The following is a 14440-nucleotide window of genomic DNA, read 5'->3' on the forward strand; positions in this document are numbered from 1 at the left end:
AAAAGAATTGGGGAGGGGAGTGACAATGTTTAAATTTTTTGCAAAATCTCTCTGAAGTCTGGTTCAGTGCAAGGGAGGCAGCTCTGTTTTCATGTTGTTTATATCTCAGTCCAATGCAGCAAAACGTGCATGGAACACTTCTCAATGTGCTTATAAAACAAAGAAAATAAAAATGTAGGTAATATTTTGGAACTATAAAATATGTTAATTTCCTGTGCTACTCTTACTGAACCTCACCACATCTTACAAACTTTTAACATAAGTAAACAACTACAGTGTAGACCAGCACAAAATTAACCTATTTGTTGTCTCCAAAAGGAACTGCTTATATCTGTTACCCTTTACTTGGTGATAGTCAGATCATGCGGAAGAGGTACTATTTCAAATGCTAGCTTCTAGTATTGTTATTGTGCAGCAAGAGGTTCAGCTCAGTGTCTTTCACACTAGGTGAGTGATCTCCATTAAGCTATATTCCCAGCCTTCAGAATGACTTACTTAAACTGAAATTCCCATCATTCAATTTTCAGACAAATAACTACATGAAATATATAATTCTTTCTTTGAATTATTTTTAGATATATAAAAAGTCCAATCCTTGCACCTCAAAATTATGCAGTGAAGTTAGAGAAGGAGGTCATGTAACATAAAAATTAGAGGAGTATTTGGAAATATCAAAATTTACATACAAAGGTCCATATGCTTGTATGTGTGTAAAATGTACTTTCAATATTTGTAAATGCTCCCACTTTGTCCTCCATTTCCAACTAAATTATCATCTGATTTTTTTTGAATTACAGAATTTTTAAAAATGACATTTGTAAGCAAATATATGGAAATTATTATGTCAACGGAAGTCACCCTGGCTCAAGAAAACAAATACCATGCTTTATCTAAATATGCATCCTAGATTTTAATTTTATATATGGGTGTACATATAGATCAAGAACTTAGAAAGGAGATTATAAAGTGAGGGAAAACGTATTAAGTGAATAGATGGGGAAAATAAACAAAAAAGAGTCATATAATGCATATGACCAGAAAGCAGAGGGAGGCTATGATGGGAGGTAAGAGGGGGGCAGCAAGAGACGCTGGAGAGGGGGCTGGGAAGAGAGGAACAGCAGAAAAAGTATGCGTGAATATGTAATAATGAAATCCATTGTTTTGTATACTAATTTTAAAAACTAATCAAAATCAATCAACAAAATGAAAATAAAACATACCTTAATGTAAATGGCAGTCCTTAGTTGTGAATATGGCTCAGAGAGATTTTTATATAATAGTTTATATTAATTAGTAAGCATTTGCAGTTGCTATTCCCCATGGTGTGAATGTTTTCCCAGAGTTCATGTATTGGAATCTTCATCTCCATGGTGCCAATGTTGGGAGGTGGGTCCTAATGCTTGGTTCTTGGGTTTGCTGTTCTTATGAATAGATAAAGGTCATCACTGCAGGAGGGGCTTCTATAGAGAAAGGAGTCTGACTTCCTTGCTGTGGATATTGCTCTGTGTAAATAAAGTTCTGATTGGCCAGTGGCCAGGCAGGAAGTATAGGCAGGACAAGCGAGTAGAGAATTCTGGGAAGTAGAAGGTTGGAGAGAGACACCGCCAGCTGCCGCCATGAAAAGCAATATGGAAAGACACTGGTAAGCCACAAGCCATGTGGCAAAGTATAGACTAACAGAAATGGGTTAATTTAAGATAGAAGAAGCAGATAACAAGCAGCCTGCCACGGCCATAGAGTTTGTAAGCAATATAAGTTTCTATGTGCTTTCTTGGTTGGGTCTGAGCGACTGTGGGACTGGCGGGTAAGAGAGATTTGTCCTGACTGGGCCAGGCAGAAAAACTCTAACTACAAATGGCGCCCAACGTGGGGCAAGAGTTTCCACCTAAAACCTGAGAAAAAAGATTCTAAAACAGAGCTAAAAACAGCTTCCTAATTGTTTCTCTCAAGTTAGCGGCAGCCTGCCGGTTTGAGCTACTATGGCGGGTTCCTGGCGTGTGCGTCTGACCTGCAGTGTGGTGGGAATGAGGAATCTACAAGCAGCACTTTACTCGGTTGCATGGTGGATTTAGCCTTTGCTAGTTAAAAAAAAAAAAAAAAGTTTCTGGGCTATGTACTGCTTTGATAGAACTGCTTCTAGACCCAGAGCTGGTGGTAAACTGTACCACCACCATGTGGGGAAGCTGAGGTGGGTGGAGCCAGCAGCCACAGTGGCGTTTCAATCTTACAAAGATGGATATTACACAGAAAATCTGGTTTGTCTTGTCTTTGGGATTTTTAACTGCAGAAAAAGATTTGATCATAAAAGCTGTTGAGTTAAACAAATATGTAAATTTTAAAGGTACCTTGACTTCCAAATTTGGATATAAGGATATGTTACTTTGGAAAAGAGTCTCTGCTTTTGTTTCCACAGAAAGCCAGAGGCTGTGGATTTGTTCCAGACTAAGATATATCAGGTTTGATCAGCCAAGACCACCTGAAAGGTCTCCGATGACACCATGGCCCAGATGATCCAACATCCAGAATGGTTTCAAGGCAACTGGCTCAGAGGTTTACCCTGATGGACTACTCCATAATCCTAAAATTCTCTTTGTATCCCCATAAGATACAGCGCCCCCTTCCAGCAGGAAGTAGTAAGAGAAACTACGCCCACATTCCCAAAATTATCAAGCTGGCTTTGGAGATGGAATTGGCTCACTCCTTCTCTAAACCCAGACATATTGCTAAAAGAAAAGGTTAAGAGATTCTTGTGTCCCAAATCAGAAGAGCCCTCTGGTGTGGGACAGAGAAAAACCAAGATTTTTCTTTAAAGCAGTTTGATTATAAATGCGATCTCTTTCTAAAGAAGAAAAGGGGATATGATATAGATATAATAGGATGAATGGGTAGATTAGGGAACTTACTTCTAAAGAGCAACAACTTGTTTAAAATGTTTTACATTGGTATAGATTTTAGTCTATTGTGTGTATATTTCTAATCGTGTTTAAGATATTATGTTTGTACAGCTCATTTAAAATTGTAATGGATAATTAAAAATAGATTAATAATTAATCATCTAGGATAATCATACTTGTAGCCATGTTAGTTAAGTCTTCTAGGTATACACAGAGATATTTCAGATAGATAGGTAATCTTCAAATACTTCAAAGACCTTCAGAATATGGCATTTAAAATATTTTTAAAATTTAGACTTTCTGGACAGTGAGACATGTCTGCTCCTGGCAGCACCGATTTACTTCAGAGAGGAGGATGGGCATTGAAGACATTTCATATCTTATCTTCACCTTGGCAAAAATAGCAATTTGGGCAAGAAACTGTTCTTGCCTGGACTGCTTGATCAACTGGACATGCAGGACCCATAGAAAGGTGACCACTAAACTTTGTTTGACAAAATGGTCCTTCAGGTTCCTGCTTTGCAGAGGAAACTGCCAGACATTCTACAGGACACTGAGAAAAGTGACCAAGAGACTCTAGCCCTGTGGGCTGAAGACAAATGCCCCAACTTTACAAAGGAACATTAGGTGACTGTCCAGGCTGCCAGCTGTCCCTTTCTACCCTGCAAGATTCCCAAAAAATGCTTGCATCCTTCTCCCGGTTCTCAGGTAATATTATATCCTTCTGAGGTCTTTGATGTGGTTGAAGACTAGATAGTTATAATTATCTCAGTTATGATAAAAGATAAGTTAGATATAAAACCTTGGACTCACAAGATAGGATATCTTCTTTAATATTGTAACTATAATTCTTGTTTGATAATTGTTTTGTTATATGTAATTGTACTATCTAAAAGTTAAAACCTTCCTTAAAAAAAAAAGAAAAGGGGAAGTGCTGTGGATATTGCTCTGTGTAAATAAAGTTCTGATTGGCCAGTGGCCAGGCAGGAAGTATAGGCGGGACAAGTGAGTAGAGAATTCTGGGAAGTAGAAGGTTGGAGAGAGACACCGCCAGCTGCCGCCATGAAAAGCAACATGTAAAGACACTGGTAAGCCACAAGCCATGTGGCAAAGTATAGACTAACAGAAATGGGTTAATTTAAGATAGAAGAAGCAGATAACAAGCAGCCTGCCACGGCCATAGAGTTTGTAAGCAATATAAGTTTCTATGTGCTTTCTTGGTTGGGTCTGAGCAACTGTGGGACTGGCGGGTAAGAGAGATTTGTCCTGACTGGGCCAGGCAGAAAAACTCTAACTACACTTCCTCTCAACCCCATCCTCTTTCTCCTCTCCGTTGTGACTCATGCTTCGAAAGTGCATTTCCTAGATATTATGCTCTTACACCTTAGACCTCTGGGCTTCCATAACACACGCAATTCATTTGGACTCCCTGCAAGTTTCTACCTGTAGTATAGTTAGCACAGTGCAGGACTAAGTTCTTGGTGCTGCTGTTGGCCTCTTTGTTTTAACTCATAAAGAAGAGAGGGTTATTTCACCCATAGCTCTGGAGGTTGAGGGTGTGACAATGAGTTGTGTTTGCTGCTGGTGAGGGCCCTTTAGCAGGTGGTACCATAGCAAGAGGGCCTGAAGTGAGAGAGCACATGGTGAGATATCGTCAAGTTGGTGTAATATACTATTAGACTTACCTCCTGTAATATAGAAGGAGCTTTTCCTTGAGGATGATGAGGGTGGGGAGGGCAACAGAACACAAGTGACCAGAAAGCCATGGAAGCATAAGGGAGGTTGGCAGGCTGTGGGATGGGGGCAAGAGGAGAATGTGGGAAAGGAGTGTGACAATTTTTAATGAAGTGGTACTTTTCCCTTGGTTTTATTTTTCTTATCTCTTGGTGTCTCATTTGCTGATTACATGCTAGACTATATGTGCAGCAGGAGTTTGCACACATCCAGTCACATTCTATATGTCTTGGCCACCATTCACACAATAATTCTAATTCTTATTCTATTCTCTCAAATCTCAGCTGTTTCTTCTACTCAATGTCATCAGCAGACTTAACAAGCATACTTGATAGTCTATCATCCTGGTCATTGGAAAATGTTAAATAGTGCAGAAATGGAAACTGACCCCTGCAGAATACTTCTTGTTATATTTTCCCTTAATTCATTCCCAAAATGATACTTATAATCTGCATGTTATGTGTGTCCAGTAAGATTGGCCAGTAGTCCTTTGGTACATAATATATTTCTAATAATTAAGAAATATTCTAATTGGAAAACTATATAGAACTCCTATGTAACTGGATATTCCTCATAAAGGAGGATGTGCATAAGCATAAATAGGCTGAAATTGGCCCTTAGAACAGCAATGTGAAGTCAGGAAGCAAGGAAAAACCTATACTGTGTCCAGGTGCACACTGCTTGCTTCAACCTTACTAAAATACCCACATGACCCATGGGAAATTATAAAGAAAAATAGCATTTTATAAATCATTAAAGTTTCCACCATAGCATTCCTTGTGGCAAATTATGTCTAAATAACTATCTTTACTTCTCCTTTTAATTGGGACATCATATCAAGTGAATGCTGGCTTATTTCTCTCCCTGCATCTTCGCCTCTAACATCATGACATTCAAATGGAACATGATCCAGACACTCACATACACATCTTTTCATTAAAGAGCAATGCTTTTTTTTTTTTAACTTTTATACTCTTATCTTTGTGTGCATGTGTGTGTGTATATCTGCGTGTGTATGTGTGTGTGCATGTGATTGTCTGTCTTTTCAGAGACAGGTTTGTGCTATATAATTCAGGATTAACCCTGGACTCATGTCTGCCTCCTGAGTGGGGGGATGAAAGGATAACAGGATAAAGGTGTATATCCACCCTTGATTATATATATATATATATATATATATATATATATATATATATATATATGCATGTATGTATATCCTAGTTTAATCTCACATTACTTGAATTCTTTATATTGATTTTTTCAGATAAAACAAGGTAAGGGGATAATGAAACAAAAAGGAAAATTAACAAATTTTTACCCTCGGGTTAATTTTAAGATAATTGATGCTGTTGCTGATTAAAATCAGTTGATAAAGATTTATTCAATTCCCAATATATGTGCAATACAACAGAGATTATTCTAAATATTACAACATAAATAACCTCCTGTAATTCTTCAATGGCTGTTAGTCGACCTATGATGATCTGACTAGAATGGATGATGTTGACAAAATGTCCCAGGGTTCCTTTCTATAAGAACAATACAGAATTTCTCTCAAGTGATGTCTCAAGATACATGAAATTGGTTTGATAGAAAAAAAAGGAACAAGTGTAAGACACAGAGTAAGGTTTGAACATATTCTAGGTAGCAGAAAAAAAAAATGTGTTCAAGCAAGAAACATTAAATGGCACACACAAATATAGTCTAAAATAGATAATAGACAGCAGCACACATGGTTGGAGTGTGTGCCTTTTATAAAAGTCAAGGAATCTGTGTTGTACTACAGAATTCTTTTTTTAAATTTTAATTTATTTTACATCCAGACCACAGTTTCCTCTCCCTCCTCTCCTCCCAGTCCCTTCCCCTCACCTCTCCCTGTACTCACCTCCAATCTATTCCTCTTCCATTTCTTTCCATACTGCAGGATTCTTAATTTGATAGATTTTATAGATAAGTATTGGTAACAAAATAGAAGATGTATTCATTTTCTATTGTGTATAAAACAGCACCCCCAGTAGGAGTTATTATCTCTCAGTCTTAGTGCTATTCAGGAGCAACTTAGATGAGAAGTTTGATTCAGGTTCTCAAAGACTACTGTGTGGTCATTGGTTGGGTCAATCCTTATTTCAAGGCTCAGCTGAATTAGGATCTTAGAAGAGCCTCACCAGAGCTCTCTTGTACTGGGTTCTCCATGGGACTGCCCCAGGAAACTTAGATGGCTTCCCTTAGAACTGGTGAAAAATGACAGAGATACAATGCTTCATAGCCTAAGAAGAATGATAATATACCACTCTTCATATTCACACCATTAGACCTGAGTCAATATACCCACCCCACACCAGAGGAGAAGAGGCTATGAAATCTAGGAGGTATAGTTCATTGCAGACCACCTCGTTAGAGGCTACCTACCTCAGAAGATGAAACGCATGCTAGGTGGATGAGAGAAGTACTCTGCTCTCTCTGAGCCTCATGCTTCTAGGGCTAGAGCTCAGATATCATGACATCTTGGAAATTTTTCTACTCCCAAGTATGACCTATAGCACAATGGGAAAGTAAGAAGTTAGCAAGGAATAAGATTAGTGATGTCTTACAAAGTGTAATATATTCCCTATTTATGCCATTTTATTTTCCTCCATTATTTTTTAGTCCAAGTATACAAAATTGATAGTACTTTATACTTTTTCCTGAGAGAATGGTGAGTATTGCTTGTCAGTCAAATCACTCTCTCCCAGATCCCAGGTACAGCCTCTGAATCTTTGCTGGTAAAGGGTTCTGGGTGTTTGTAACTAACAGATCAGAGATGAGAGGGAGCTTTCCATCCCAGTGACAGCACTCAAAGACAAATATTTCAGTATTCATTGATACACGAACAACTGATTTATGAGTTATTTCCACTACAGAGAATTGAAGTCAATTGGATATACATGTAGAAAAAAGTCCTTATCTCAACCTATATGTAAAGATCAGTTCTATAAAGGTAGTAGACATAAAGGAAAATATTTACAAAATATTGTCAAATATAATTTCAAACATTTATAAATATGTAAAAATATTAAAATTGAAATTTAATTTGTTCTAAATAAGCAAGTCATGTGGGATATGTGTGTGTCTTGATATAGATAAGATATGTCTATCTATACATACATATATATACACATATATATGGTATGTTTATAATTATATATTCAAAGTATATTTTAATAAGCCCTACAATTCTACAGATCAACAGGCAAATCAAAGACAACAGAAGTAAAGAAAAATCATTTGAACAGAAAGCTCACAAAAGAAAGTATGTAGTGATATTATGTTCCCCAATATGTTGTGCACCCTAATAAACTTATCTGCTGTCAGAGAACAGTCACTAGATATAGAGGCCAGAAAACGGTAGCACATACACCTTTAATCCTAGCATTCCAAAGGCAGAGATCCATCTGGATCTCTATGAATTCAAAGCCACACTGGAAACAGTCAGGCATGTTGACACACGCCTTTAATCCCAGGAAGTAATGGCAAGAAGCAGAAAGGTATATAAGGTGTGAGGACCAGGAACTAGAGCCTGATTAAGCTTTTAGGCATTTAGCAGCAGTTCAGTTGAGATTCATTCTGGATGAAGACTCAGAGGCTTAGGATCGGCTGAGAAGTTAGCAAGGTGAGGTTAGCTGTGGCCTGTTCTGTCTCTCTGGTCTTTCAGCATTCACCCCAATACCTGGCTCCAGGTTTGTTTTTACTAATAAAACCTTTTAAGATTCGTGTTATAAAGGTATCTCAATGGACAATAAAACTACTAAAAATGTTTGCATCAGTATGCAACCACTAGGGGCACTGGAGAGATGCCTCAGTGGTTAAGAGTATTTACCGGTCTTTCAGAATACCTGGGTTTGATTCCTAGCAACCCTACATCAGATGGCTCACAGCTGCCTATCATTCCAGTTCTGTGGGAATCCAATGCCTTCTTCTGACCGCAGAGGGTACTGAACTCACATGATTCACACAGGAAAGCACATATATACAGGAAATAAACAAACAAATCTGGTATAGCTAAAGATACTCACAATTTTGATTGTTAATTACTATTTGGATACCAACTCTCAGTCTTTCCATACTTACTGTGAAATGTGTCCAAACGGCTGCACACCCTAGACTGAAGAATTTCATTTGTTTCTACATATAATGGATTAAAAATGGTGATTTGTTTAAGAAACACTCCATGTCAGTGAAAATGAATGGAGAATATGAAGTTAAATGAAACAACTTGGTTAAATCTCAAAAACATAAAGCTGATAGATACTCTAGTATATATGTCATTATTGCATGCTCAATATATATACTGCACAATTTCATTTATGTAAGCTTAATATATACAAAAGTAAGCTATGATAGTAAAGGGCAGGAGTGATTATTTTTGGAGACCAAAGAATAAATAAATTTTGATACAAAGAGCAAGAGGAACACAACAAAACAACTAACAACTAAGGTTGCTGGTATTAGACCCTAAATCAATCTGTAAGCCCCACCTTCCCAAGGATGAGGTAACTTCCTGGGACTCTAGGCATTGTAGTTCTTAGAAAGTAATAAAGCCTCATGGAAAAGTACGATGGCCTATGGGTTTTGTCCTTATAAGCCCAACAACATGTGCCTCAGTGCCACTCACTTGGAAAGTTTCCAGGAGTGGTCCTGACCAAATTTCATCTTGCTCAGTATTTAACATTTTAAATAAAAGCTTGTTTTAATTTGGTCAAAATGGATGAACTGATTTTTTTCTTTGGCAAATCTCAGGACTAACATATGGAGACCCCACCCAGCAAGATCATTCCACACCAATTTACGAAATTAGGCTCTTCACTCTGGCTCCAGAGACACCCTCCCCCCCACCACACAATGCAGTGAACAGCCATGCTTGGAAAAAGGAAGTAGCAAACATTTTCAGGGAGGCCTCCCCTTTTCAGTAAGCTACAGAAGTTATTTATTTATTTATTTTCATTTTAATTTTTTTTTAAACTCTGTGACACTTTTCTGTCTGGTTTCTGGATTCTGATTTGGGGGTACCCTACCGGTGACAAAGGAGGTCTGATGAGACCCACAAAATCCTATATCAAGGGCGCAGGGGACTCTCCCTGGGTCCTTAGAGCAAGAGCCAAAATACAAAATGTACTTGGAGAAGCTTAACACTTTGGAGTTCAACACACATAGAAACTATAAAAGTAGGTTCCACAAGCCTGTGAAACAGACCTGGCATGGATTTAGGGGCCAGGAAAACTCAGAATGATCCAGCCTGAGGGGTACTTAGTGTCTGGGTTGTACAGAAAGGACTGGTGGACCTCTGAAACAGAGAACTCTAAATTGTTCAGTGTCATTGTCCTGTATTTCCTGTTGTTGGATATATGTTTTTCTGCTGTTGCTTGTCTTGTCTGGTCTGTCTTTGTGTGCTCTGACTTGGGGCCATGACCTGATGCTGCAGCAAGTCCAAAGGAGTACAATCTACAATGAAACTTAACAGCCGAGGGTACGGATATGAGGGAGCTTTGTGGGTATGGGATTCACAGAATGTAATACTTGGGGCCAGTGGGCAGATTTGTCTGGTAGGGAAGCCAACAGCCAGTACCATTGCAGCACTGCTGTGCCCATGAAAATTAAATTCGGCAGCTCACAGGGCACTCCTTCCCTGAAATTGTAACACTCGAAGAGGTAGGAGAAGTTTTGTCTACTTTGATTGTATGAATGGATCTGTGGCTGTAAGTTTTGTTATAACATAGAATCAAGACAGAGTTGGCTTCAGGCTTAGCTAAACATATAACTGTATGTGGCCACTGCATGTTTGTTTTGGACTGATCTTAAATACATAACTTTACTATGTTCCATGTGTCTTGGTAATAGGTCAACTGTTAATGTTGCAACTAGCCACCTGGGCTCAGAATTTACCTCTGGGATTTCTGTGCACTCAATCTGATGCAATTACAAAGATTCATAAATCATTTATATATAAATAATAATGAAGCTATTTTATACTGTTCTACTTTATTGAAAAGTTGGCTCTGGAATTGGGTTATGGCTTAGTCTTTTTCAGACCCAGGCTTTTAAAGTCTCTATGTCTGAGGTTAAAAAAAATTGGTTGGCAAAAAGAAAATAATAACAGAACAGCTAAAGGATTATTGGCTTATAAATTATTGGATATGGTTAAAATCTGTAACATCTGTAACAAAAAGTTAACTTAAAACTCCTAAGTTGGAGTTGGAGCCCTTCTGGGAAATAACTCATGGTTTTCTGTCATCTTAACTAAGGGCAGCCACATGGCTGGTCATCCTTTTAACTGGGGTTGGAGAAGGTGGGTGTCATGGCATCACTGCCACCTTGACTAAGGGCAGCCATGTGGTATGAGCCAGCCAAAAAGACAACAAGTCTCAAAAAGTATTTTTAAATTGGGGTAAGATTTTTATATAATTCATATCCTGTCTTAAAAACCAGGTTTATAAAAGATGGGATTTTTGAAACAATGCTTGTTTAATGAGGTACTAAACACTATTCCTCCATGTGTTCACAGACAAGAACATGTCTTGCCAACAGCCAAATTTTACAACATAAGAGTAATACACTTGGTATTGATTTTAGAGATACTAAATTGTTTATACTGTTAAAACTTGGTTTTTCTTTCTGCAAATTATGGTTCTGCTCAATGTCTTCACTCTTAAAATTTAAAAGCAGTACTTTATTTTGATTTTACCAAAACACACAGTTGAGAGATTTTTTTTCAACTTTTTTAAAAGGGAATTTTAGAGTTTTACAAAAAGTTTAAATAAACTGGATATTTTTAAGAAACAAATTTTTAAAATGTTTAAGTTTATAAGTATATGGGTCATTTAAAATTAATAATATATTTTATTATAATGTCTTTGTTAATATACAATCATGATAAATAAGGAGGTTAAAACTTAAGACCCCAGCTAAACACTGGAGATTGAGGTATTCCTATCTTATGATTCAGTAAGAGCATGACCTCGGCAGTCTGATAATGAATGTGGAAATGTTTGTTTAGAGAATGGCTTTCCTCACTTAAGGTCTTTTCAGTCTAATAGACATGGACTCAAAGACATATGTCTAACCTACTAGTATCTAAGCTATAGATATTGTGATGGACTGAGTCATACAGGGAACTGTCATGTTCTATAATGTTACACTGTATAAGGATCACAAAAGTTCCCAGTCTCCTTATGGACTATGTTTATAAGTTAAAAGTCTTATCTTGATATTAGAAGAGCTGCAATTCAGAAATTGTTACTTTTATTACAATCTTTTAAAGACAGTTAAGCATTGAGATATTTGGGACTATACTTAATAGATAATGGCCCTCGAACTATCAGAGAGTTGCTGAATATGGCATTTAACATATGTAAACTTATTGACAGAGACACCCAGATCCTAGCAGACAATGGACATAGAGACAGACAACTCCACCTGGGCTATGGTAATGCTAGCCACTGGGTCAGACTGCCCCAATGCCTCACCTGCAGCCAAGGCTAAGCCTGAACTACAGACAGACAAACAGAACACTGGAGGGATGATTGACCTGCTTTGCCTAGGTAAAACAAGGTCAATCCCTCCCATGTTCCTCCTCCACAAGAAAGTCCACCACCTTCTGGGTCTGGCAGTCAAGACTGCTGTCCTGGTAACTCTACCTTCATGGCCATAGAGATCAGAGGAGCCTAGAATAACTAAGTAAAGGACTATGGACTAGTCTCTGTCATTTTGATGACTTCTTCTAGAGTCTCTGATCACACTGATGGCTAGCTAAGCTAACTGTAGCTTTGTCAGCTAGGCAACAGCAATCAGCTCCTTCTCCCTCAAGGCTATAACAACTTTGTTAGTTCATTAGTTAGTTAAAGCTACTAGGTCTTTAAAAAAAAAAAAAAACGGGATAGGTTTGTCTTGTTCACAGGCTTCATAGAAAAGGATAAACAGGTTCCAGATGTGATTTTCCCCTAAAAAGCAAACAAACAAATAAACAAAAACATGCTTTACAATAACTGATCTCTGATAACACCTAGTTATGATGGTCTAGGAAAATGTTCTAAGGTACATAAAGGTCTGAGAATGTAAAAACTTAAATAAGTTCTAAGTCTCTCATAAAATGATTTAAGATATGTAAATACGAACTATAAAGATATACCGTTTCACTGAGAGTTCAAGGGCTCAATATTTTAATATGGACAAATAGGGTTTTGGTAAACTGATAGAATACTGACTACTTACTTCTCAGTCACAAGCTCAAAATTTAAAATTGTCTTTGGTTGTCTTCTAAGTATAGTTTTAAAGGTGCTTTTCATTGGGCTAAAAACATATATCAGGCTCTCCAGACATAGGACATTCATTTAACAAAGTAATACCTTTGGCTGTGATACTAAGGTGTAAATCTATTCCAGCTGTTTTACAAACACCTGTTAACTGCTTTTCCTACAATGTGGATTTCTGTACAATAGTAATGCTAATATATCTAAAACTTTTATTTCCTTTGATAAACTAAAATTCATGTAAGTTTCAGGGAATCAAAAAGGTCATAAGGCTTGGATCCACCTCACAGATCAAATGGACTCCATATAAGGTTTTCCTTTAAGTTCCTAAATTTTAACTTCTATCCCTAGTCTATATTTATCTCAGCAGATTTCTACTTGGCTGACAGACACCATCCAGAAACCACCTGTAACTGTTAACTGCTGAGCTCTGGACTTGCCGAAAGCTGATATGAACCAGTCCAGCTGATGTGATTGCTCCCTGTCCCTTCACCTGGATCAGCTAATCAGATGCTTCAGATAAATGCCTCATTGCCCAGCCTTTGGCCATCCTTTCCAGCCTTTGACTAGCCTCTCTGCCTTTCTGGGCCCTAACAACCTACACCCCAGTTAGCTGGAAGCAGCTACAGAACAGAGTACACCATTACTGCTCCAATAATAGGCGGAAAATGCTAAGTCAAAAAAACAAAAACAAAAACAACACAAAGACTCCCCAACATAGGGCACAAAATGGCTACTTATAATGCCAATTGATTTATTTTTTAAAAAGTTCAAATTTATTAACAGGTAGATTCATTAGCTAATAGCTTTACAATATGATAAGACACTTGGCCTGCTTTATACAAAAAGATATTATCCATCACAGGGCCTTTGGCCCTTCAGCTTCTGCTAATTACTGTTGGCTATCATATCATGGATAAAATAACTAAATGATAATCCCTGTTTGGTTACCATTAAGCTGATGGCAATTAAATCCAAATGTGAATGGGTACCCATCACAGTCAAGGATTTGACCCAGGATACAACTTCAGGGGGCAATGTTAGACCCTAAGTTAGCCTGTAAGTCTCACTTGCACAATGATGAGGTAACTTCCTGGGTTCTGGAAGTTATAGTTCTCAAAGCTTCATGGGAAAGTACAGTGACCTATGGGTTTTGTCCTTATAAGCCCTGGACAAACATATGCTTCAGGGTCACTCACCTGGAAAGTTTCCAAGAGTGGTCCTGACCAAATTCTATCTTGATCAGTATTTAACGTTTTAATAAAAGCTTGCTTTAATTTGGCCAAAATGGTAGAACTGGTTTTCCTCTGGTGAATCTCAGGATTAACACTGGCAATCTGTTCTCACTTCAGTGGTAATCAGCTGAGTGCATTCATTCTATGATGGTTTATTGAGTGTGACTGTCTTTTTTTTTTTTTTTTAATGAAGCTACATTCTACTAAGATGTTTGTAAAGAATCCATCTTTACTGAAGTTGAATCAAAGAATATTAGAGACATTATTCTATGTTTAGCTTCTTATTTACTTTTTA

This window comes from Onychomys torridus, chromosome 9, assembly GCF_903995425.1.
Source record: "Onychomys torridus chromosome 9, mOncTor1.1, whole genome shotgun sequence".
NCBI lineage: Eukaryota > Metazoa > Chordata > Mammalia > Rodentia > Cricetidae > Onychomys > Onychomys torridus.